General features: G+C 42.6%; 1 protein-coding gene across 5 annotated transcripts in view; it reads left to right on the top strand.

Annotated features, from left to right (window-relative positions):
* LOC107216416 (urea transporter 2-like) overlaps positions 1-23555 on the top strand; it is a 301028-nt gene that overhangs the window by 165016 nt on the left and 112457 nt on the right. For 4 of the 5 annotated variants that reach the window (XM_015653569.3, XM_015653566.2, XM_015653570.2 and 1 more), the window contains exon 3: positions 11512-11617. The exons of the other annotated variant lie outside the window; for it this stretch is intronic. The gene's annotated coding sequence lies outside the window, so the exon portion shown is untranslated. The remainder of the gene's footprint in view (positions 1-11511; positions 11618-23555) is intronic. 5 annotated transcript variants of the gene reach the window in all.

The following is a 23555-nucleotide window of genomic DNA, read 5'->3' as shown; positions in this document are numbered from 1 at the left end:
GGTGCAATTACATCTGACACATGTTGCCATAAATCAAACCTGACAGAAGTCCCAGAATCATTTTACAAAGCTCTGTGCAGATTGGAATGTCCAAATCTTTGAGACAAAACCTAAAACCAAAGTCCTGTCCCTTCTTGTCGTTAAACCATATTTTAAATAATTGAGCTGTGAGGACTGAGGGCAAAGCACTTTCAGATCAAGGGCAGCAAGATATATGTTAAAAAGAACGAGTAGATGGAGGGTTTGTTTTTTTTTTTCTCTCAAGGCTGCAGTGTAGAGCTGTGATCACCAGCAATATACTGCTGGCACCTGGACTTGTGTGTGTGCTGCCAGCAACTAGAGAAGAGGATGATGATCAGATCTTTCAAATAATATATATATATATATATATAAAAGAGGAAAAAATACTTTCATCTCAGAAAGATGAAAATTCTGTTGCTGGCTCTCCATGGAAGCTGTTGAGACTCTGTAGTGAACATTGTGAGAATAAAGTCATAGACAGCAATTCATATCATAGAATCACAGAATCAATTATGTCGGAAAAACTCTCTAAAAACATTGAACCCAACCATTCCCCCAGCACTGCCAAGGCCACCACTAACCCATGCCCCCAGGTGCCACATTCACATGCTTTTCAAATCCTGTCAGGGATGGGGACTCCACCCCTGCTCTAGGAAGCTGTGCCAGGGCTGGACAGCCCTTTTGGTGAAGAATTTTCCTTAACATCCAATCCAAGCCTCGCCTGGGGCAATTTGAGGCTTTATCCTGTCCCTGTTCCCTGGCAGCACAGCCCGACCCCCCCGGCTGTCCCCTCCTGGCAGGGAGTTGTGCAGAGCCACAAGGGCCCCCTGAGCCTCCTTTTCTCCAGGCTGAGCCCCTTTCCCAGCTCCCTCAGCCGCTCCTGGGGCTCCAGCCCCTTCCCCAGCTCCGTTCCCTGCCCTGGACACGCTCCAGCCCCTCGGTGTCTCTCCTGTGCTGAGGGGCCCAGAGCTGTCCCAGCTCTGGAGGTGCCTCAGCAGCCCTGCCCCAGGCCAGCTGGACACCAGTGCTGGTACAAGCCTGGATGCTCTTGGCCCATCCAGGCCATCCAATAAAGGATGGAGATTCTCCTTTGCCCTCCTTCTGTTGCTGGTGCATTTGCAAAAACAATTTTTGCTGTCCTTTATGACAGATTAAATTCTAGCTGGGCTTTGGTCATTTTAAGTTTCTTCCTGTACAACCTCACAACATTTTTGTAGCTTTCCTGAATTGTTTGTTCCTTCTTCCCAAGGTCATTAACTCCCCATTTTTTTTAATAATTTCCAGCCAAAGCTCTCTGCTCAGCAAGGACAATATTTTCCCTGCAGACTCATTTTTTGGCATGTGGGGACAGCCTGTCCCTGTGTCTTTAGGATTTTGTGTAGGCTTGTCCGGGCTGCCACTGTGTCTTGTTTACCCTGCACAGCTGGCAGTGCTCCTGGTCCCCAGTGCTCCCTGAGGGCTTCTTTTATAGGGAAGCTTGGACTTGACTGCTCCTGGCTTGGGATTCATCAGCTCCTGTCTCATGAGCTTTGTGCTCCTGGCAACTCCCTCTTCTCCCCTGAGGTTCCCCCTGTTTGGGAAACACCTCTGTGCATGGCCCTGGAGTGCTTCACTGACAATTGTGTGGGCACCAGAGCTGCTCCCCTGACTGATCACGACCTCCTTCCTGGCCTGGTTTCTCCACAGTTTTAGCTGGAATTAGAATAGTGCAGTATGTCCTGTTCTGAGGGCAGGGCGGGGTTAGGTGACCTCCAGAGGTCCCTTCCACGAAGTTACTGCAAGATTCCAAAATTTCCTCCTAAGCTGTTGTGTAACAGCAAGAAATACTCATCACACTTGGCCATAATCCAGTTCATGGGGTTTTTTCCTATGAAAGACTGAACTAAAAAATTATACAATTTTGCAATTAAAATAAGAAGCTTTAATTAAATTGTGTTCTCTTGTTTCTCCTGAGACTACACAATCTTTGAGTTCCCACTGATGATATTTCACACTGACACACCACAGGGGTTTATTCCTAGAATTTTTTTTCTGTTATTCTAGTTCTAAATGTTCCATGAGGAGAAAGGAGTGGCTTCAAAGAGAAATCTTCTGTTTCCTGAAGTTTTAATCTACTAAGATTTCCAAACACTTAGTAGCTATAAGAAGTGAAAACAGGAAAGTCTAATGGCAAGATTTATAAAATCAATCCAGTGTTGAATTGTAGAATATTAATAGTCCATAAATTGAAATAATTTCATTGGAATGTATATGCCCTCCACTCAGCATCCATTTCACCTATTTTCTGTAGATGACCAGAAAAGCTTAAGCATTTTCTTGGTTTTAATCACATTTTTGTTGACAGAACAGGGCAGAAGTGTACAAATTTTGTCTCTCTGTAGACAAGCCATGAAGATCCACCCTGTCACCTTCCACTAATGAGCTGGTCACCTTGCAGAGCTGGCAAGAGCTGAATAGTTTTCATCAGGCTTGCACGTGTAACTGCCTTACAAAGTAGTCAGGATTGGGTATCAGTCAAAACAAGCCTATGCAAAAATTTACCATTTTAGCAGATGGAGTCAGAACAGCTCACTTGCATGAAGTAAAAGCCTTAATATTTCCACAGCTGGCAAGTTTCCTGTGGTCTAAATGATTGGAGCTTTTGAGGTTTTGAGGGAGAAGACCTAAATCAGGCTTTAACTCATAAAACATTTTGTGTTTCAAACATCAAGGTGCCTTACAGATTTTTGCCCCCCAAAAGGACAGAAGTAGAAGGTTTAAGTAATTTGGAGAGGGAAAGTATATCTTTCATCTTCTGCCCCACATCCTGAAGCAAAAGCAGTAATATGGTAAAACTCAGTTTTGGCTTCTATGACATTTTTTTACAGTCAAGCTTTTCTTGATTGTTGCTCTACAGCCAGAGATCTCACCTCTAGCCTCTCCTGACCAATATAATTGTGTCAACAGAAGTCTGCAGTACAGAGGGGATCAACTTCTGAATTTTATTGTGCTGCTTCTGTGAAGTCCAGTGTAACAGGAGAGTGTGTTATGAAACCAGGCAATAATATTACACGGCTATGAGTCACTTAATATACACTGGTTCTGTCAAGAGCAAAAACCCTTTATGGGAAACAATGGCTGTTGGAAAGTTAACCATTTCTGATAGCAGAATCTCAGACTGGAGTTGCCAGTCCATGAGGAAGCCAAAATCCTATTATAATGCTATGTAAACTGAAGCTTTATTAGTTCACACACTGCTTGGCAGTCAGAAGATTTGAACCCAAAGAGACTTTGCCAGAGCTGAAAACTATTCTGTTTCGTGGCTACCTGCCCTGGCATTGAGGTAGATGAAGGATGGACAAATCCTGCTTAGAATTAGAAAGAATAGAGCCCTGAAAAATTGCTCCACACCTGTGTTTTAGCCAGTCCTTAAACTGTAATATTCAGCTTTATTTCAGAACGTGAATTTTGCCACCTCCATGCTAAAGAAGTCAAATGTCATGTTTTCTTCCCAATGGGATCCTCTTTTGAAGGAGAATATACATCAAAAGTTGCCTTGAAATGGATCTGTCACTAATCCAGTCCCCTCTATTTTAGTGTGACCTGGTCTTTAGCACAGGGCTGGACTGGAAATCTTGGGCTCTGGTCCCAACAATCACCACAATTATGGGGTTATTTTGCCTGCTGCAAAGAGGGTCAAACCATGTTTCCCCACCTTCAATGACTGGTAGAGCAAGGTGTTGTCCAGGGGGAATTTTGTCACTTCCAGCTGTATGCTTAATTATTCAAAAGCAACATTTCCAAGTAAAATTTATTTGTGTTGTCCTTCTTCCCTTCCCTGTTTTCTACAGGCTGCTGCTGCACTGTTGTTATGCTCTGTAAAATCTGCTTGTACTGCTCCACAGAAAAAAATTATTCCACTGATTCTATGTTGAAATTTTAAAATTGCTCAAGTCTGGACATATCCAAGCAAATAAGTGACAGGCTTCCTCAGATGCTACCCATATACACACCCACAGTTTAGATACAGCAGTTAATTCTTCTTAAATGTAGTAACCAGAGAAAAACCCACACAGATATTTCTTTTTGCTTTATACAGTCCTGAAGTGTTTAGACTGATGCACCAAGTGTTTTACAACACCTCTGAAAGTGGGCAGTTTGGGGCCTTTATAATATTCTATAATATTTTATATAATATTATATATCCTTTATAAGGATAGCAGCTCATGAAAGCTTTGTAAGCATCAACCACTCCTCTCCACAGCAATTCAGCTGACACAATTGCTGGGACCCAAATGTGAGGATACAAAATTCCCCATGGACCCAAACATTGCTTCTTTACTGTCCTGGCTATCTGGTGACTAAGTAAGATGGTGCATTTTATCCCAAATTGCATGGGTGTAAATGGAACGAGCATCCAGATCTGCTGTGTCACATCTGCTTCATTGTCAACAGTCATATTACTTCTTTTCTTTTTTTCTTTTTTTTTTAACCCACTCTTTTCCATCTAATTGGGGATTACTGAAAGCAAAACCACAAAATCCAACTGATTTTAAATTTGTTCTTAGCAAAAGGAGGCTGAAACAAATAATAAAAAAAAAGAGCTGAGTCCTTACTGAGTGTAGTCCCTGCTGAACCAGGACCTCCTGCCTTCATCCTAAATTCATTCTGGCCACTCCTGCCTTCCTGCCACTTCTTGCAAATTAGATACCAGACACCTTCTGAAATTTCCACATATCTCCTGTTACTTTTTGTTAAAGAAAAAGCCCATTGGTGCAGACAGCATTTTCGTCCTCTGGCTAGATAATACGGGACAGAATGGTCTCCCTTCACACAGCACAGCCCTGGCCTTGACAGGGAGCTGGTTCCCTGTACAGTATTTTAACAGACTAACATGCAAGGAAAAAGAAAAGGACAGCTTCCCTGTGAAATGAAAGCTCAATGATTTAAAAAGCAGCAGTGTGTGTGTGAAGGAGGGAAAGGAGGCAGGGGGATGGGATGGCAGGTTTCACTTGTCAGGCCAGGGGTAACAAAAAATTATCCTGATCCAATAGACCATGTGAAAGGATATTACTGGGGTATGAAAAAAATTATTTTGGGGGGAAAGAATGTATTTTTCTGCCCTTTCTGTAAAGCCCTGTTATTTTTCTGTTCTTTGCTTGCATCTGTTAAATGCTGGAATGTCTGCAGGGACGTTTTTAAAAGCTGCACAATGTCAATTAAATTTGCCGAGCAGTATATCTTTTTGGAGTACGTGTGACCTTTTCTGTTTGTCATTTCCTGGGCATCACACCAAGTGATCCTCTTAGGATGCTGGCTTTGTGGAGCAGGCTCACAGCAGCAGGACTGCAGGAACTGCAGGTTTCTGGGACCACTGCCAACCTCCGGATAATTGCCATCAGCAGGAAAGAGCTAGAAAAGCTTGGCTGAGTCCATCTTTTACAGATAGATTGACCCCTTTCTGCCACTGCAGAATCACAGTCAGAGAGAAACACATATCCAAAAAAGAGAGAGAAGGAAGGGGAAGGAGGGGGAGAGAGGAATGATTACAGCAGGAAGGCTACATCTGATCTGAACAAGAGAGATTTGGAGGTTACGCTTGCTGCTTTGCCTTCGCCAATATTTATAATATCTACTGTTTTAAGACAGACAAATCTGAGAATAAGGCTTAAATGCTGAGCTCTGTTACAATAAAACTGGTGCTTTTGTGAGACCAGAGTGAGAGCTCAGAGAGAGGGGAGGGGAGGGAAGGGTGGGAATTCAGTACCTTCATGTGATACATCTGCTGGGAAATAACAATTTGAACATATATGCAGCAATCAAAAGGCAGACAATGAACCCGTGCTGAAAGCCACTGCAGGTGCTTGGTTAGGGAATGGAGAACAGCAAAAGGAAGGAGAAAGGAGGCTGTGTGCCCACAGCTCAGTAGCTAAGCTGAGATGTTGCAAAAAACAGCAAGAACCACAATTCCATTTTATGAGAGCTGGGAAAGGAAAGCTGCACCATGTCCAGCAAGTGGCTGAGTGGGGTAAATGGTGGTGACATGGCCAGGAGGTGATTTCAGCAACAGAGCTTTCATGTACACCACCTCCTCCATGTGCTGTGCACCTCAGTTTCCTGCAGGGTTCAGATTCAGCACTGCTGGTAAACACCTTTAGTGACTGCAGCACAGGAGCCCAGATTCTCCATGTGGGAATTTCCAGGCAGATGATGGGATCCCCACCCTGAGCCACAGCTGCCTCCCCCTGGCATTTCTTAGTTGAGGTGGGACAGGCAATGGTCAAAGTCTGACTGAAATACCAAACCTGCCCCAGGCAATCCCAAACTTTAAGATGCAAGACCAGTTCTCTTTCCCCTTGGGAATGGAAGGAGGTGAGTGGGTTACAGGGGTAAGCAGTTGTCCCTTCCATGAAGTTGTGTGACCTTCTGTATATGGGCACCACAATTCTGCTGCCTCTCTCCTCTCCTGGAGGAAAATCCTTCCATCAGGCATGAAACTGCAGCTGTCATGCTGCAAAGAGCAATTCTGAGTCACAAAAATGTATAGAAATACGTGTGACCTCTGAAAATAAAGATCTTTAAGGAAAATAAAGCTTCTGAGACAGAATCTCTCCACTGTGTTTAGTTCAGTGCAGTCTTGTATTCATATTAAGATGTTTGATGATAAAGACATAACACCCAAGTCCATTCACTAACATTGCTTCTTTTTCTCTTCCTCACCCATGATCTCTTAGTTGCCAACATAAATAATAGTCAGGTTACATTAATGTCCTGTGGCTCCAAACTGGGGGAACTTCAGTGCAAAAGGTGCTGAGCAAACATGTATGGAGGCATAATCCTGTCAAATATTATCCAGGTCATATGATCTGTAGCTATATTCCTCCCTGCAGAGAACACACTCAGCTTGGCAAATGCCTGGCCTGTTTCTCCATGTGACACTGAATGTCAGTGAGTGACATCTCACAGATGATACTTTATTGGTAGAGCAGGTGTTGGTGGCAAGAGCTATATTTATAGAGCAGAGGTCTAAAAATGGGTCTGTGCTTAACAGGTCTCAGTCACTTCCAGATCAGATCTGAGTCTTTCATAAGACCTTTCCCCTCTTCTTTCCCTGCTCACAAACTCTCACCAGAATGATGAAGGGATGCTTCCCAGAGCCCCAGCAGAAGAGCCATGCAAACTGGGATACCGAACCCATATCCTCCCTAGGAAGGGAGATCTGCATGTCAGAGGAGGTTCCAGATCCACACATTACAGGCTAATCTTTTTTACAGAAAAGGCAAATGCTGTAACATCAGCACTGCAGCAGTTTTTATTTGTCACAGCCCCAGGGTCACAGTGGTGAGCAGAAGACAAACACACCACCATGAACTAAGAACTCTGTGCATTTCTGGCATGTCACCCCCTCTGTGCCAACACGGCATACACAGACCCACTCCTGAGGAAAATGTGAGAGAACCACTCCCAATCTACCTGAAATACTGCTTGGGAGGACACAGTGATTCTGCTTTGTGCCCTTTTTGCATCTAATTCCCTAAAATCAAGAGGAAGCACATGTTTGCAGGGCTTTCTTCAGGATGACTGGACTACCCTGGGGTGGCTTCTCTGCTTGCCCTTGTCCTCCTCCTGAGGACAATTTTTACTCCTGAGCACCCTAAGCTGCAGAAGCAGTTTGCCATGTCAGGGAACAAGGATGTTTCTGAGAGCCAAAGTGGAATTTGGATCTGTCCAAATGACATTCAGCCACCAGCACAACATCTGCAGTGTTTGAGATTTGATGACTGACCTTAAAACTACACTTTTGTATGAAGATCTTTATAATTATTATCCAGCACCATTCTCAGAGTTTAAGTATGGGTTTACACAGAGAATAAACCAGACAAGACACAAAAGCAGTGGAGGCATTTCAGTTTCTGCCCAGGATGGAAGTTTGAGTTCTTTCCTGGAAGCAGGCTCCATTTGACCCACCTGTGGATATGTACTGGGTGAAAGCAAAGGTGATGAGATACTGCTCTGCTGGCCTGAAAAAACAGTGCTTTTTGCCCAACTTAAATTGAAAAACGTTGCCAGACCTCAGCTTGTAATGTGGTGTTCAATTACACCTTCCACATGCTGCTTAGAGTAATCCTAGTCTGAGTGTGGTCCATGGCAAATATGAGGGAGCAAATTTTAAACTTTTGCCTGAAAACCTGTTCATTCCTCAGAAACTAAGCTATTATATTTTAATGATATATATTTTTAAGGAATTATATTGTGTCTGCAGGCCCTGTCAGCATCAACAAAGTCATTCTTTGACTATTCTGCTGTGGGCAACATATAAAAAGGAAAACACCTCCGTATTTCATTTTGTTTCCATTTGCCACCTCCACTTACAGCTGAGACTCATGAGTGATTAGAATAGTCTCACCAAAATCAGGAGGACGACTCATGGGCTCAGGGGGAGGCAAGTGATGGAGAGCTCTACCAAATCACCCTCCAACACCAGATGCTGGAAGACACAGTGTTGGTAGCTGTTGGCAGCTGACCTGAAGAAGTTAAGCTTAGCAGTGAATGGAGCCCCCAGGCTCTGCAGCTCAGCTTCCTCTCCTCTCTTTAGCACAAAATATTTTAAAAGAAACTGAGACCAACAGCTTTTCCCCAGCCAACAAAAATAAAGACACTTGCAGGGCAGCAAAGTGCAGCATGCCTGCCTAACCCCAGGCTGCTCTGCCAGGGAATCAGAGGGATGGGTGGATGGATGGATGGATGGATGGATGGATGGATGGATGGATGGATGGATGGATGGACGGATGGATGATGAATAGCAATTGAAAGATGGGCACAGAGGCAATAGCAATGTGGCTGAGGTCCAAGCCCAGAGCAACGAAGCATCCATAAGAACTATTGTAATTGTCAGCAGTGAAGAAACATAATTCATTGTTTGCAAATGCAGCCTAGCTCTTTAAAATAAAGAAAAGCAAATACCTCAGTTCTGTTAGCTACCTGGCCAGTGTAGGCTGCCCATGGGCCAGATATATAAAGCTGATATAAACCCCACAGCTCAGGCAAGATCTGCTGCATGGGTTTGATCAAGGACTAGTGCACCTTTAGGAATGTGAGTCAACTGGAAACAGATGTTTTCATTCTGTGGTGCTGTAGAAGCAAAAATCCCTTCTGTTTGTCTTCCCTCTGTCTCCTGCAATCTTTGGGTATATTATTAACACTTTTTTCTTCTCGTTTTATTTGTGTGTCTTAAAATATTCCTCCTGTAGACTCCTAAATTGTAGGGAGAAGAGAGAAAATGCCAGCAGATCAGAACAAAAAGCCAATCCACTTACAAACCTACCCATCAACTAACTCCTCTCAGAAAACTTCCCTTGTCAGTGGAAATCCCAACCTCACCCACTAAAGCCCTTCCAAAAGCAATGTAGTTGGCACTGTATTCTGTTTGTTTTAACAAATTTAGGCTGTTCCAGACCAAGAAAGATGGGGATAAAAGCCCTTAGAGCCCTTTTGGAGAACGTGACCCTGTTGGAATTCCCTTAATGTTGTAAAGTGGGACTCAAGAAACAGGGGCTCATTTTAGAGACACTTGGGGTACACTCTTCTGCAGCTTCTGTGACTGTCAGTCCACGCTGAGACAATGAAAAGTCACACTGGATTATTTTCTTTTTAAAGTCATTTATAAGAAAAACACACCCATCTCTGCCACCCTTACAATTTTCTGTTGTGTTTCTCTCTGCAGAACCATCCAGACAAGCACCACAAACCAGCCCCCCCAGCCCTTCCTGCTCTGGTCCTCCTCCTGGGCTGGGTGTCAAACACAACACTCTCCAAAGATGATTTCTGCTGACACTCCCAATCTACCTGAAATACTGCTTGGGAGGACACAGTGGTTCTGCTTTGTGCTCTTTGTGCATCTAATTCCCCATAATCACTGGTGAAGATTCACCAGTACCATCAATCTGCTCACATAGCATCCTCTGCTATTCAGGAGGACTAATCATGCCATTCAGCCTTTCCTTCACCCAAATTCCTCCTTACTGCTCATTCTGTCACTATCTGTCTCATCAAAACAAAGCAATTAAGGACCATCCCATTGTTTCTACTGTCCTACTTGTCTCTTCCACCTTTCTGCCTTTTCTTAAGGTTTCTCTTACTCTCAAGTCTAAAATGAGAAAGCTTTGGATTCCTCATAAGCAGTGAACATAAGACTAAAACCATGTTTGTAGTCCCAGAGCTGGGGGTCCTGGTGTCACCAATCACTTTGCAAGAGCCACACAGGTAGATACATCTCCCCTTCCAAACTGGCTCCCTTTGTGTAATGATTTCCCCACTTTCTGGCTCAAGACATGTGTATGAGTGAGCACAACATCACTTGTGGGCTTGGATTCTGTATATCTTGAGGCAGAGGTTAATGGATGTCCAGGATTATCAGATGCTCTGGCAAGTTGTGTCTATTGTATTTTCTTTTTATAAGTTATGGTGGTGTAAGAGTTTTTCCTGGACAGGAAAAAAAACCCCAACTCCTTATTTGCATTTTTCCCAGTGGAAGGGAAATCTAGGAAATAGGAGAGGAGGTAATCTCCCTGAGTAGCCCAGACCATATTCATCTTTGTCCTGAGTGAAGTCTGAAATGCAGGAGGGATGTGAAAAGGCCAGAAAGAAGGAGGTAAGCACAAAAATACCAAGTTGAGGCAAAAATCAGGTTTCAGATGTGAAAAATTGGAAAGGACGTGGATGATGAAAAGTTTGTCACCACTCAGGAGGCCACTAACACCACCTAGGTTGAGAAAAGCCACACGTGGGAGCATTTATTAAAGACCTCTTTTGTTAGGAAGAAGCATTATTATGAAGAGTTATAAGATTTTCTGGATTCCCACAAAACTCCTGTCTCCATCCCTCTTCTCATGTCACCACAGGAGTCTGATGCCAACATCAGAACATCGTCACAGCTCTGTATACACCAGTTAACCATAGCTCTGACTGGAGCTGTTAGCTCTCTGGAAACTGGGAGAAGAGACCTGTCAGTGCTCCAAAAACCTTTGGAGAGCTTACATCAAGCTTCAAGGTTACAAGAAAACCAGGAAAAAGAAGCCAGTCATCTGTGATTTTGTAGCATAAGTGTCACACGTGAACTCTCCTATTGTCTCATCTGTTTTGGGGTCCCTTTCTATGTCTTTTAAATAAGACAAAAACATATGTGTTACCATTTTATTCCTTCTTTTCAATGGCTGAGAGAGGATTGAGTTAATTTACAGAATAATGAAATATTTCTTTCTTAGTCATCCTAGGCTAAGCATGAATATCTTACCTTTTTATTATCAACTACCCAGGTACCTCCTTTTGTCACAGAATAAATGAGCAAACAAAAACCTACCTGTTCTCTCTCTCTGCTTTGAATTTCTCTTCAAGCTGGGAGAGGCAAATAATGACCTACTGCAAAAGCTGGAAATAAATTATAGCCAGAACGGTAAAAGCAAAATATTTCTCCTCTAAACATGTTGCTTTTTCCTCTGTATGTCTTGGCAGCCTAACTCTCTGAAAACACCCACCTGAATTCTCTGTGCTCAACAGAGCAGCCCAAGGATAAACCCTCCGGTAAATCCCATGTGACTGAAGATATAGGAGTCTGCCTGTGAGTAAAAACATTTTAAATATGATTGCTATACCTGTAAGTAACCAAAGAGCCCTTTTGGAGCAAATAATTTCCTTGGAAACATCTGAATCCAATCATCTAAGCCTGGGAGCCCAAATTTATGTAATACCGCTGCTTTCCTCTCCTCATTGTCCATACCCTGCCTCAAAAGAAAAGAGTTTACCCTGTCCATCTATCATTTAAATGGTAATGAGCTAAATGAATTCCACCTCACTTCTGAGCTCCAGAGTAAGCTTGGGTTTATTTATTCATTTAAAGGCACAAGAACCCGTTTGACATTGCTGAACGTGTCCCAGATTTATGGAAAATAAAACTGTACTAATCTCACGCGTTTATTAGCTTTTCTGTCAGATGCCTCCATGAGTATTCAGAGATGTGAATTTGCCCTGCAGTTCTGTTCTGACTGGAACAGCATCTCCTGAAATGTAAATGTTATCTTAAGGTCATATGCTGATGAAAACCCCTGTTTTGCCAAAGTCTAATTTCTTGGTCACTTGACAAAGCAGCTGCTGTTCAGTTATATGGCACAAAGAACGCTATTAAAGATGGATAACTTACATGTTTGATTTGGCATATATTATACAGCTTCTACAGACAAAAAAATTACAATGTATGATTATTTTTCCTGATTTAGCTGAGTAAATAAAAGACCTCTCACATATATGTATACAGGGATGATACTTCTAAGTGAATTTGTTCATTTAGACATTGTGTAGCCCTCCGAGGGCTTCTGTGACTGCATTTTAAAGGATCAACACAAATATCTTAATGTGTGATATAATTTATTCACTGAATCATAGATTGTTATTGAGACCTGATTCCTGATTTGAAGGAGAATGCAGAGATTAGACAGTTGTAAATGTTATGTGACAGTGAGCTCTGCAGCTGATGTACATTAAGGAAAATAAAAATTGCAAGGTTTTAGGTAATCAACAGCTGGTGTCAGCTGCTACCGTACCACATCAGTGCCTCCAAGGTTGGTAAAGATTTTTTTTAACCATCTGGTAGTTTTCTAGCATTGGTCAATGTCAGAAGGACAGTACTGGAGGCTTCTGCTCCTGCTTTGGCAAACCAGGACAAACGCTCACATGTGCGAGCAGAGAACATGCAGTGTGGGTCAAGAAAGACAATATGACATGTTTTAGGAGGTGGTGCTGTCATTCCAAGCCCTTTTAGTGTGTGCAGAAGTGCTGACAGGGAAACCACACTACACAGGGATGTAAGGTTTGGGTTACACAAATCTCCATGCCCAGGAAGACCCGGAGCATTCAAGTCCTAGCAGGGTTTGGTCTCCAGGTCTGAGCTCTGAAGAGTCAGTCCTGGAAGCAGAGGTGGGAGCTCAGTGTCTGGTGATGGGTGGGGAAGGAATGTTGCCTGCACAGTGTTTGACCTTCATCTCACAAGAAAAAATGTCAAGTATCCTCAGAAAAAAAATCAACAGTGTTTTCTCTCACCAAAAAATTGCTCTAGTGCAGGAATACTTGGTCCTTTTGCAAAAAAGAATTAAAAGAACCCTGGAGACTGGGATTTTTCTGGTGTCTTCTCTTCTGTTTTCTTTTCCTTTCTTTTTAATTATGAAGTTCAGAGGGTTCCAAGTGACAAAGATTATTTAGCATTTCAGATAAGACTTTATTTTGCAGGACATCCAGCATTCATTAGAACATCAACGTTTTCATACCCAGAGAGGTAGGAAAGTTATTCCAATGAAAAATAAGCATGAGCAATAATGAAGCACTCACTTTCAGATAGAAAATTAACTCAGGAAAAAAAAGAAACCTCATCAATATTCAGGTCAAAGAATGATATGCTTTTTCTAAAAATTTATCTACTAGTCTGGCTGGGGATATCCCTCTCCTAATTACTGCCAATTTTGACAGGTCACATCACAAGTTTTAGTTTCCAGAGGAAGATCTGTGTTCAGAAAAGCCTTCTGGGTATATTTTAAAGTGTAAGGGAAGCATCTTGTGTTTAGTGATTGCGCCACTCATTTCAGGGGTATGTGATACTCCCAGTCAGCTGCAGACAAGGAAGGATTTCCCTGCTTTGGAACAAATAAGATTTTTTTTGCTAGGGATTGGGGGGACTTGATCATTCCCTGGTGCAGCAGTTCTTTGTCTCAGAAGAGTCCTCCACCATAATGAGAATATACTTCACTTTATGTCTGTCTTATAAAATTTAATTCACATGCTGAGGTTTCCTGCTCTTGCAATTTGTTTCTTTGAATTAACTAAGACACCTCCCTGTGACACATAATTCTTGTGAAACTTGTCAGCTCTGCTTAAAATAAGTAAGTAAGTAAATAAATAAATAAATAAATAAATAAGCAGGCTGGAATTCATTACTGAAATCGAGTAACAGCCCAGCAGAAAATTCAGCAATAAAACATCCACATCGTAAACCATCAATATTTGCAGTAAACCATGAGCTGAGAGAAGTCTTGGTTAAATATCTTCCACTCCTGAAATGCCACATCCTGACTGGCAAAAAACATGGCAAGATACCAGCTGAGCTGAAAGGGAATCCCAATGTCCCTGCACAGAATCTTGTTCTTGCTTAATGCAATTTCTCCTTGGACAGAGCACATTCCGGAGCTAAAGGTGTGGAAGGGAGAGATCATCCAAGGAGCCTGGTAAAGCAGTGATGTTTATGTGCACCTACTCTGTGTACAAAGGCTTTATGCCACCCTTGTGGTCCCAAAACATGCAGTCAGCATCCATCTGAGGTCTAGGTGTAAAAAGTGAATGATAAGGCACTGCTCATCCTGACTGCTCGGACATCACTGCTCTGCCCCTCCTGCATTTACTCTCTGGTTCTGTTCCCATTGCTATGAAGGGCTCTGCTCTTCCTCAGCCCTGAGATGTGGGGACTTTAGGGCCAAAGGATCATCTTGCTTGGAACACCTATGTCACAGGTTATTAAGTTTCACTCAACTGTTCCTGAGATTGATTCCAGTAATTGATGTCCTGTGAAAAATCTCTCCCAGAGAGAGAGATTCAGCCTTGATTTAAAGGAAGGGTGAAACAGAGAGCATGCTGCTTTCCCTAGCAGTTTATTCTGGCTTGTAATCTTCTTCACTCTAAATCACACTGGTCCTCCCCTGTCTGATGAAAGAACCCTCTTCTAAATGGGTTCTTCTCTCTACACAAATATTTCCCCAGTAGTCAAATTCCCTCTCCATCTTCACCTTGGCCATTTGAGTCTGAAAGGTGTCTTATTCTTGGGATTTTATTCTTCTGCCCTTGTCTGGTGCTTTTATGAGTCTTTTTTTTTTTTTTTTTTTTAAATTATTCTGGGATTTTTTACATTCTTAGTAGAAAGAAAAATCAGATGCATGCAGAATTACCATTTGACTCACACTGAATTTGCACACAGGTGTAGGGCTGCAATAACATTCTATTGAAGGGGGGATATGCATATAAGAAAGAACCATGGCTTTTAACATTAAAAGCCCTGAAGAACAGTATTTATAGTGTTCACAGAGCACTTAGAACATGCAAACATGATAGTTCTATAGATGTAGATGCATCTTGGCTCTTCAGACTAATTGCCATTATTGGTAGGAACATTTTTTTTTCTGTATTAGTGGGGGCTGTGCCTTCAGGTAAGTTTAGCTGACTAAAGCCAGTAAAAGAGATGAACAGGACTCAGAAGTTAGATATGTCAAAAACACAGAATTAATCAGGATCTTGCATAAGCATACAGAGTGGAATAACCAATGAGCAGGTAGATTTCCTTGACTTCTGTAGATTTAGAATAATGTTCAGCTCTTAGTTGAGTCCTCCTGCCCTGAATTTGTGGTCAGAGAGAGGTTCTTGTCTGCTCTAAGATCTTTGGTCCCTGGATCACAGGTATAAGATCCAAAAAGGCTCAGCTCCCTAGCATCACCTGCAGCAGTGACCTTAATTCTTTCTATTCTGCATCATCTACATCTGCTAAGAAATATCATTCATACTCACCCATTTAGGAATTCAACACGTCATATTTATATCATGTTCCTAGCTCACTGACTGTACCATTTAGCCAAGATTTTAATTAAAATATTCCCACAATATATTGGTGTGAAGGCATGATTACTTTGGCTTGAGATTCCTAATTCTCATTTCCCAGTTTTTGTCCAGGACACAACAGGCTTTACACAGCAGAGCAGTACTCCTGGCAGGGGGCTGGAGGGTACCCCTCAGACCCAGGTCAGCCACCTCTGCTGGGACAGCCCTCCTGACATCACACCAATCACCCCTCTCCATTTTGGGATCTCTCCATGCCCTGGAAAAACTGGGAATGCTGAGAGTCTCAGCAAGGCATGGAGCTCAGGTTGAGTTACTCACCCACCATGACCTGTCCCATACAGGCATCCCTCACATTCCCTGCCTGCAGGAAGGTTGCTCCTTTCCCACGTATGAAATTTCATAACTGCTTGATAGTAACAGAATATGCATTCTGCATTCCTGAATGGGCTGCATTGCCTTTGGCTCTGTTAAAACTTGTCTTGCCCAAATAAGCTGAACCTCACCAGTGATCTCCCTTACATGGACCCTGCAGTTATTTATACTTCTACCAATCTTCATCAGCTGCAAATTCTATCAGCAGTGACTTTAAATCTAATCCTGTATTACTAAATGAAAACATCCCATAGCCCCAGGCACATGGTCCTGTGGAGACACTGCTCAGAGTGCCCCCGGCTGATGATGATTTGTCTGAATTTTCAGACCTGCTCTTCATCCTTTTGTTTATATCACCCTATGAGGCTTTTCCCCCTCCTTGCCTTTCATTGCCTTTTCCTTTGAAATAGGACAATAGGGTGGGGAAAAAAAAAATAGTGATATTCAGAAATGTTCTTTACTACATGAGCTTTCTGGCAGGTCTGTTAGGAGCAGTGGGTTCTCATCCATGGGAAAGCACATGATTATGCTGAGCCACAACTAAATTGAAAGGTGGAGGCCATTTCCTATGTTCTGACATAAATACACACACATATACATAAGCTGGTTTAAAAAACTTGTCAGTTCCTTTTACAGGTTTTGGGCCTATATTGCAAATAGGTTTGGGGTTTATGTTTGTTTTAATATTTGTACTGTTCTTAAACGAATTGATTGGTTCCGACTATGTGTTTTGCTTTAGCAGTGTGGTGTTAAGCACTTTCAAAATGTTTCAGTCAAGTAAAGATTTTACTTTGTCCAAAAAAACCCCCAAACCACAGAAGTATAGGAACAGCCAAGCACTGTAGCCATTCCCCAAATAGGGTGTTGGGATTTGGCTATAAACCTAAGCTGTTTAATATGGTTTGGGTTTATGTAGTAGGTCATGGTGGTTAATGTTTAGTGAGCTGAAACAAGAATGGAAGAAAATTAAAATGGAAAAGCTTGGTTTGAGAAAAACAACTCCTCGTAGACGACTATAAGGGGGATGATTGGACTCATGGTGTGTACCACATATTTTGGCTAAGCTGGAATGCCTTGAAAGCCTTTCTGTTGATGTAAGTATGATCATCTGAGCAGGACTTTTTATCTCAAAACACTCCTAATGCTGAACTCTTGGCATGAGGTGGTGACAGCTGCAGAAGGCAGAGGGGGAGAAGGCAGCAGCACTGTGCCTTTGTTACGGAGAGCAGCAGCAGAGGGGAGGCACAATTGCCTAAATCAGTGTTGTGTGGCTTGTGGGAGGGACCATGAGAGCATGATGCAGCTCAGAGCACCAGCCCTCAGCACCACCACCCCTCTGTGTGCACACAGACATGTACATGCTGCCAGATTCCAGCACTTCATTGGCTCACACCATGTCCAGAGCTGGAAGGGACCCTCAGGTTTTCCACCCTGTCCACAACTAGAGTCATATCTGCACCATGCCAGTACCTCAGCTTTGTGAACCTAAAGCCCAACAGCCCAGGGAATTTCCTGACAAGTCCCAATTCATTAACCCCAGGGCATTAACTAACCAAGACTCCAGTGATGGTTCCAGAGGCAGCTTGTTTTCTCTCTGTACCAACACCCAAAGAGCCCATACATAGACATCTTCTAGAAAACAATGCACCATGTTTCACTTGTTCAGATCAGTCCTCCTCCAGGCAGTCTATCAAAGCATTCTCTCAAATCTCTCACTAGAAAGAACTCTTACAGACATCCCCAACAGCTTGATTATGGGGGAGAACCCAAACCACCCTCGTCGTGTGAAATGTAGAGGAGAAAAAGATGTGGCTCATATGGTGAAAAGCATGCCTAGACACCCATCTGGGGTAGCTCATGTGCCCACCTGTCATCACATCACTCCTCTGTTTCTGTGCACCTCTGAATAACTCAGTGTTCCTGTGGAGTGGCCAGGGAACAACCAGCTCCCAGGTGCTGCCTTGAGCTTTGCCCTGGCTCCACGGGCTTCTCCAGAAGGTCCAGCAGTGGGAAACAGGCTGAATGGCAATAATGGGATCAGCCTCACCAGCTGGCTCAGGGGTTGGGTTTAGCTGGAATGAGCACCAGCCAGCTCTCACTCTAACTGGTGAGTTGGGAAAGGTTGAAAAGAAGAGCCTGGTAAACACATAAAATGTGGCAAAAACAATATAAAATACCATTTTAGTTACATTCAGATCAAACTGGCTACCAAAGAAATAATGCTTTTATATTCCAATGCCATCTCCATTCAAAGACCTTTTCCTCAGACTGGCTTCTGATGGGAGGAGGACCTCAAGGGAAAACACCTGAGAAAGTGAAAGAATAACTTCTGACTCCATCCTCTTCCCTGGAAGTTATGGGTTAAATTCCCTCCTAGCACAGCAGAACTGTTTTTTTAAAGGTTTCTAAAACAAATAAAACAATAAAGACATTCTTTTTAACATCAGTGCCTGCTCATCACAATTCATTCAAAGATGAATTTTATCTGATACTTGGACCACCTAACAGGAAGATGCATGATTCTGAATAATAATCTTAGTTAATGATCTAATACCTGATGTGCTAGACCTGAGATAACACCTCAGGACACGACTTTTTTGTGATATGGAATCACATTTAGTTCTACGAGTGTCTGGGCTTTTGTTGCTTTTTACAAGCTTTGTCATGCCTTTGACATGGCTCAAGTAGGAACCAGTTTCCATTCTCTGGTGTGTCTTGAGGCCTCCCTCCACTTGCCAGACCACTTGTACAGCTGTTATTAAAAAGCATCACCCTAACCAGTGTTGAAGACACAGCCCTCACATCCTTCAGATCCTCTTTCCACCTTCCTTCCATTATTTGCTCTGACAGCATTTTACTGTGTCAAAAGCCCAAGTTTTAGTGACACAATTTGCCTTCCCCTAGAATATTTCAGAACAAGAACAGCTTTGCTTTCATAAAGACGTGGTTTAGTCCTCAAGTCATTGAGGAATATCACCAGCATCTCAAGTGCAGCATCCCACCTCCAAGCCAGCAGCAGCTTGCTGGAGAGGCTGTTAGCCCATCATATGTTCCTTGATGTTCTGGACTCACACTCTCAGGGGAACCCATTAGCATTCACGCTCTCAGGCAGTTCTCTCCTCCCCTGTTAATAATTACCCAGGGAAAGGGTAATTAAAATAGGTTCTGAGGCTATGAAGAACCTCTGTCCGCCTTCACTACTTGCAGAGCCAAATGAGAACTTTAATGTACATTTGGAGACAACTCCTGAAGGGTTTTGCACCTTTGTCATGTTCTTGTTGTCATTAAGTACGATCTAATCCTCTATTTCAATTCATTAACCTGAACAGAGGCGAATTTTGAAATGTGACTGCAACACAGCATGAGTAAAATTTCCCTAGATACCTGATGAAGTTCTATCATTATAAAATGGATAATTTCATGGGGATGGACAAGAGTGCAGCAACTAGGGACTGGTTAGCACTGGTTTCCTATGGAATTCCATCCAAATTACTGAATCTCTGATTTTTTCACAGAAAATGAAAGGTTCCTTTCTTCCAGTCATCAGTTTGAGAGATCTTGTGTAGAGATGTATTCTCTGTCCAGTGCATTTGTCTTGTGCTGCAAACAACCAACAGAGCTCGGGGATAGCCACGTCCATGAGCGAGCTCTGCTGGCTGAGCAAAGCAGGAAATGAACTAATGAGATGTGTGAGGTTTATTTCAGCAAGACTCACCAATGATGGCACGAGAGCTGCCATGGCTCTGCTCATCCCTGCATGGTGAGTGTGCCCACAGCCATCTCTGCTGATGGCCTCTTGGCACTGCTGATGAACAGTGCAGCAGTCGGGGTGAGCTGCACCCCAGCCTCGCTGCAACAACTGCGCAGGAAGTCCCACGACATGTCAGGAAGAGCTGATTCAAATTCAAGCTCCAGCACCTTCACAGCCTGTCCCAAATCTGAACTCAGATGGCTTAAATGAGCCCTTAAAAGATTCCAGAAATTGGAAATCTTAGGCCTGTCTCCCTTCCTTAAAAGCTGTCATTCAATTCGACCTGGGAGGGGGGGTGGGGAATAAAAAAATAAAAGAGCAGATGAAGCAAGTGAAAATAAATATGCTTCCCATTTTTCAAAATTTGATCATTTTTAACTAAACCCTATATTATTCATGTGCTGTATATTTTATTGCTGTTAGTTTCAAAGCTGTTGGAAATCACAGATCAGTCCCTCAACCACGATGTCTTTATTATGCGTTCATAAATCATGCATGGAAGGGCCCTGACAGTTGACAACGACGTAAACTCTCAGCAAGCAAAGCCCCTAAGCCATGTAAAAAATGTATGTCACGGAAAAAAGAAGTATGTCATCTTTATTTCCTTTTTAAGGATATTTTTGTCTTGTCATTATCAAGGAAGATTTTTTTACCCCTGTACTTCTGTCTAAATGTAGTTAACTCAGAGGTAATTTGCAATGGTATTTCAATGACACAGAGAACCCTTCCCCACATCTGCCTTCATCTTCAAGGATGAGTGTGTTGTAATTGTACACTTCCAGTTTCATTAACAGCTCTGCTGTACCCAGTGTGGTTCATAAGGATTCTGGTGAAATGCAGAAGTTCATTGAATTGTCAGGAGCATTTGGGTGCTATAGGACTCATGTAAATTATAATATTGTTGCATTTTTTTTAAGCCATGGGTCCATTACAAAATTAGATCAAATTGTTGTGGGGCTTTTTTGAGCAGGAAAAATAGACAAAACAAAAACAAGGATTCCCTATTGTGCTGTAGCTGAAAATTGGAAAAAGTGCTAAGAAGTGAAATACAGGAAAAGAAGGCAGGAAGGAAGGCAGGCAGGCAGGAAGGAAGGAAGAAGGGAGGAAGGGAGGAAGGGAGGAAGGGAGGAAGGGAGGAAGGGAGGAAGGGAGGAAGGATAGTTGCAGTTAATATTTTCAGTTTCTGAAAGGTGTGTTTTTCCTTTCACTTGCTCAATTCTTTTTTATGGGGGGTGCACTTCAGTGAATTTGCTTCTTTAGTAAAAAATATTTTTTTAAGAAAATATTTGTCATCATCATAATTAGCAAATCGTAGCAGATAAAAAAAATAAAAAGAGATTATTTTGGTCAGAAAGTAAAAAATAACCTTCCAAATAGCAAATTGGAGAAAATACCTGATGGAGCACTGACTGACTGTACATTGGGCTGTGGACCATATTTAAAAAAAATAATTTTTTTCCCTGCTATGCACATTCAGACACTGAGCTTTCAAATGCAGAGCACTTTAGACAGACTGGTGAGCTGACATTTCAACACCTGAAGAGCAGTAATCACCTAGCAGCCACCCACCCCTGTTGCTATATTTACTGCACTTAGGTGTTGTCCTGTGTGTTGCCACTGCCTGGTGAAAAGGTGCCTCCTATCTCAGTGTGACAAAAACTGCACCTTTTTCCCAAGCAGCACATCAGCTTTGAGCTGATCTTCTCGTGCATCATCCTCTGCTCAAATCCACCTTCTACATACATCTTACAGCTGTAGGGTGTCTCCCATTTATTGAAAAACTAAATTACTTTAGATGCAGGACAAGACAGGAACCTACATACAAATCAAGGGGGAAATCCTTTAGGTTGAATATCATGGAAAGATTCTTCCCCCAGAGGGTGCTGGCACTGCCCAGGCTCCCCAGGGAATGGGCACAGCCCCAAGGCTGCCAGAGCTCCAGGAGGATTTGGACAGGCCTCTCAGGCACAGGGATTGTTGGGGTGTCTGTGCAGGGCCAGAGGCTGGACTCGATGACCCTTATGGGTCACTTCCAACTTGGGGTATTCTGTGATAACTCCTTTATTTCTTCTCGGCTGTTGGTGACATTGTTATCTCCTCTTGGCTTCTCCTCATTGGTCCAGCATGCAGTGGTCATGATGGGGGGGGGGGCTTCATCACACAAAAATCAGCACAAATATCAAATAGGGTAAGGCCACAATTCATAGAATCACAAAGTCATTAGGCTGCGTCATTAAGGAAAGGGACTCTAAGGTTGCAGAGTCCAAACTTTAACCCAGCTCCATTGTGTTCACCACTGGTTCATCTCATTCCTCTACTGCTGCTTAAGTCCCTCTTTCTCTACAACAGCTCAGCACTAGAGAGTTTTTCTCAAAGAACCCCCACCCGCTGTGTCGTGGTTCATTGGGGAATATTCTTTTTGTGATGCCACTATAAAGAACCAAGAGTGGTGAGCAAATGCCACGCTGTCTGCTTCCTCAGAGAAACACAGAGAAAGGAACAGCAGATATATAATTCTGTCTGTGGGGGGAAATTCAGAACCAGCTGAGATGTTTGTTGCTGCTTTTATCCTCTTGTCTATGCAAATTAGTGGCGTTCAGAACTAAATGGAAATGTGTTAAAAGGAAATCTGAAAGCAGGATCTGTTTCATACACTGGTCCTGCTCCCTTCCTTTGGAAAGACACCTGTGGATACATTTTCATTAATAATTTCACTCTATCTCTTCTCTGATGTAAATTTACAAGCAAGAAGCAGGAAAAATGCCAAATCAAGTGTTGCAGGCAGACTGGTGAGATAATTAGTATATGATGCATAAGGAAGAAGAATCCCAAGAAGCAAAGCTAGATGTGCGTGTACCTATTTGTGACAGCCTTTGGGCAAAGCTTCAATTCACTGAGGATCAGCTGTGTTTGCATTTTGCTCTTTCCTCCTCTCACTTAGTGAATCTCTCCCAGGAATGTCCTTTTGCCTTGAGCTTTTGAACTGATGAAGTACCTGCAGGAAAGAGGAAAGAAAAAGAACTTTAAAATAGATAAGCTGCTTATCTCTTTAGCTGACTTGAATTTGCTGCTGTGTGGAGGAGGATGCTATCAAAATCAGTTTAGAAGTTAGCAATGCTGGAAAAGTTTCTAGATGTGTATCACCAGCACAGAACTCTCCCTGCATGTTATTCTGTATATTGCTTCTAAATCACTGCTAGAGATAAGATTAATCCAGGTACATTAAATTTGCTTTTTCAAAAGTTATTTGTGGTGGTGTTTAGCCAAGGAAACAGGACCTGTGTGATCATACTTTCTGCTTGTCTAGCTACCTGACATTCTTTTTCAATAACCTGTAAACCCACAGATCAACTTCAACAGAAGGGCAGAGGCCTGAAAGATATTAAATTCCAGAGTTTCTCATGAAAACCAGAAGCTTATCTGCTCAGTTTTAACCACAACCTGGCCTTTCTCCATGAAATTACTGGTCAGTGATCAACATATGAATTTCTGAGAGCCACAAGCACTGCTTCTTGCTAATTGAGACTCAGGGGAAGGATTAGAGCGCCCACAAGGACAGGAATTGGGGATGTACAGTGAGATTCATCTCCTTGGCAGCACCTGGGGGAGAGAAAGAATTCAGAAATCTGAGGTCATTCCAAGGGGTCAAAGGAAAACAGAACACGAATCCAGAAGAAAGAATACTTTCTTTCTTTTTCTTTCTTTCTTTCTTTCTTTCTTTCTTTCTTTCTTTCTTTCTTTCTTTCTTTCTTTCTTTCTTTCTTTCTTTCTTTCTTTCTTTCTTTCT

The sequence above is a fragment of the Parus major genome, chromosome Z (assembly GCF_001522545.3).
Source record: "Parus major isolate Abel chromosome Z, Parus_major1.1, whole genome shotgun sequence".
In the NCBI taxonomy this organism is placed as follows: Eukaryota; Metazoa; Chordata; class Aves; order Passeriformes; family Paridae; genus Parus; species Parus major.
This window is presented reverse-complemented; position numbering and strand designations above follow the sequence as displayed.